The sequence below is a fragment of the Bos indicus genome, chromosome 26 (assembly GCF_029378745.1).
Source record: "Bos indicus isolate NIAB-ARS_2022 breed Sahiwal x Tharparkar chromosome 26, NIAB-ARS_B.indTharparkar_mat_pri_1.0, whole genome shotgun sequence".
In the NCBI taxonomy this organism is placed as follows: Eukaryota; Metazoa; Chordata; class Mammalia; order Artiodactyla; family Bovidae; genus Bos; species Bos indicus.
In genome coordinates this window covers 5,759,629-5,762,668 of record NC_091785.1, presented here as the reverse complement: position 1 = coordinate 5,762,668, position 3,040 = coordinate 5,759,629, and the positions used below count along the sequence as shown (strand labels likewise).

The 3,040-nt window shown below is 44.3% G+C and overlaps 1 pseudogene; it reads left to right on the top strand.

Annotated features, from left to right (window-relative positions):
* Positions 1–619: 619 nt before the first annotated feature.
* LOC109579013 (hydroxyacyl-coenzyme A dehydrogenase, mitochondrial pseudogene) lies at positions 620–2,329 on the top strand (annotated as a pseudogene).
* The last annotated feature ends 711 nt before the right edge of the window (positions 2,330–3,040 follow it).

The window sequence follows — 3,040 nt, the reverse complement described above, 5'->3', positions numbered from 1 at the left end:
TGACTTCTTCCATAAATCATGGGTGTTCTTCATGGCATGTGGAATGGGAAATTCTTTCCACAAGGTTTTCAGTTTACTTTGTTCAGACCCATCAGAGAAATCACTATCGATGGCAACAATAGTTTTACAGTGCCCTTCTTAAATAATAGACTGAAAAATGGAAACTACTTGATCTGTGGGCTACACAATGGATGCTGTTTTATCAGGCACGAAAACAATAGTAATCTTGTTGTACACTTCCATCAGAACTTGGGTGAACAGGTGTATTGTCAGCAAACAGTAATATTTTGAAAGGGGTTTCTTTTCCTGAGCAGTGATTCTAAACAGGCTTGAAATTTTCAGTAAGTCATATTGTCAACAGATGGGTTGTCACCAAGGCTTAGTTGTTCCATTGACACATGATAGGCAGAGTAAATTAGCATAATTATTAAGGGCCCTAGGATTTTCCAAATGACAAATGAGCATTGATTTCAGCTAAATGTCACCAGCTGTATTAGTCTATAATTAGAGAATTAGTCTGTCCTTTGAAACTTTGAAGCCAGGCATTGACTTCTTTCTAGCTATGAAAGTCTTGGGTGGCTGGGCGCCTGGGCCCCCGCCCCCTGACGTCGGGTCGCTGCTGTTTCTTGGGCTCTGTGCAGGTTGCTACTTAGCCAGGTCTTGTGCCTGTAGCTGCTTTCGCCATCTGCTCCATGGCTTTCGTGACCAGGCAGTTCGTGCGCTCCATGTCCTCCTCCTCCAGCGCCTCGGCCTCGGCGAAAAAAATCCTCGTCAAGCACGTGACTGTCATCGGCGGTGGGCTGATGGGCGCCGGCATTGCCCAGGTTGCTGCAGCAACTGGCCACACAGTAGTGTTGGTGGACCAAACAGAGGACATCCTGGAAAAATCTAGAAAGGGAATTGAGGAAAGTCTTCGGAAAGTGGCCAAGAAGAAGTTTGCAGAAAACCCCAAGGGCACTGATGAGTTTGTGGCGAAGACCCTGAGCAGCATATCGACCAGCACGGATGCAGCATCTGTGGTCCACAGCACAGACTTGGTGGTGGCCATCGTAGAGAATCTGCAGATGAAGAACGAGCTGTTCAAGAGGCTGGACAAGTTTGCCGCCGAACACACAATCTTTGCCAGCAACGCTTCCTCTTTGCAGATCACAAGCCTAGCCAATTCCACCACCAGACAGGACCGATTCGCCGGGCTCCATTTCTTCAACCCAGTGCCTTTGATGAAGCTTGTGGAGGTCATTAAAACACCAATGACCAGCCAGAAGACATTTGAATCTCTGCTAGACTTCAGCAGAGCCCTGGGGAAGCATCCTGTTGCTTGCAAGGACACGCCTGGGTTTATCGTGAACCGTCTTCTGGTGCCGTACCTCATGGAAGCGGTCAGGCTGTGTGAGCGAGGTGAAGCATCGAAGGAGGACATCGACACGGCGATGAAGCTGGGCGCCGGCTACCCCATGGGTCCGTTTGAGCTTCTCGATTATGTTGGGCTGGATACTACGAAGTTCATCCTAGATGGTTGGCATGAAATGGACTCAAAGAACCCCCTGTTTCAGCCCTGCCCATCCCTGAATAAGCTGGTAGCAGAGAAAAAGTTTGGCAAGAAATCTGGAGAAGGATTTTACAAATACAAGTGAGCAGCTTCCCTGGCTCAAGGACGAAGCCCTGTAAGCACATACCAGCAGCTCCCCAAGTGCCCACGGGAATGGTCTTTGGTCAGATGTTCCCTCCCACAGCACGGTCTGTTCGATGTACGTTTTGATTGTAATCTATCTGAATTAATCATTTACAAGAGTTAGAGTAATGGCAGATTCCTCCACTGAGAAGCTAATTCCCTTTCCCTTTTTCAGTCTGTTCATTTCTATGTATCTTCTAAAAAGCTTTACACCCTTGGTGCCTTGGAGCAGACATTTCTTTTGAACCTGTTGTTTTCATGAAGAGTTGCCAGAACCTGAATTCGTTTACTTATAGCGAGAGCATCCTGTGTCCATTGTTAGCGCACAGGAAAGTCTCCAGCCACTGACACTGTGTTGTGTCTGTGGAGGCTGCGAGGCAGCACCTGCCTCTTGCCTTTACCGGGTTATCTCCTGCCTGCAGCCTCAAGCCTTAGCCTCCTTTGGGCATGATGTCAGGTATCATGTCTTGATTCAACTTATCATTGAGATGTTGCTGCTGGATTAGTGGGAAGATCTCCAAGTGCAGGAAGATGTTTTGTTCAAATCCGAAATCTGAATGATTATTGTCTCTCTCTCTTTTTTTTTTTCCCATAAGAAATCATTGCTGCAAATTGACTCTAATAAAATGCAGTTTTTTTAATCTGTGAAAATTTGAATTGAAATAAACATGTATAATTTAAAATCAAAAAAAAAAGAAAGAAAAAAAGTCTTTGGTGGAATCTTCTTCCAAAATAAAGCTGTTTCATCTGAATTGAAAATCTGTTGCTTATTGAGGCCACCTTCATTAATTTTCTTTGCTAGATCTTCTGGATAACTTTCTGCAGCTTCTATATCCACCCTTGCTGCTTCATTTTACACATTTATGTTATGGAGATAGCTTCTTTCCTTGCACTTCATAAACCAACCTCTTCTAGCTTTACCTCTTCTGTGGCTTCCTTACCTTGCTCAGTCTTCATGGAATTGAATAGAGTTAGGGCCTTGCTCTGGATTAGGTTTTGGCTTAAGGGAACATTGAGGCTGAATTGATCTATTATCAAGGTCACTAACCCTTTCTCCACATCAGCAATAATTCTCTTTTGCTTTCTTATTATTCATGTGCTCACTGGAGGAGCACTTTTTATTTCCTTCAAGAACTGTTTCTTTGCATTTATAACAGTAAGCTTAATTGTGTCTAGCTTTTGATTGAAATTGAGAGACAGAGACTCTTCCTTTCACTTGAACATTTAGAGATTGTTGCAAAGTTATTAATTGGCCTAATTACAGTACTGTGTCTCAGGGAATAGAGATGCCTGAGGAGAAAGACAGAGACAGGGGAATGGCTGGTCAGTAGAGCAGTCAGAAAACACAAATTTATCAATTAAGTTTGC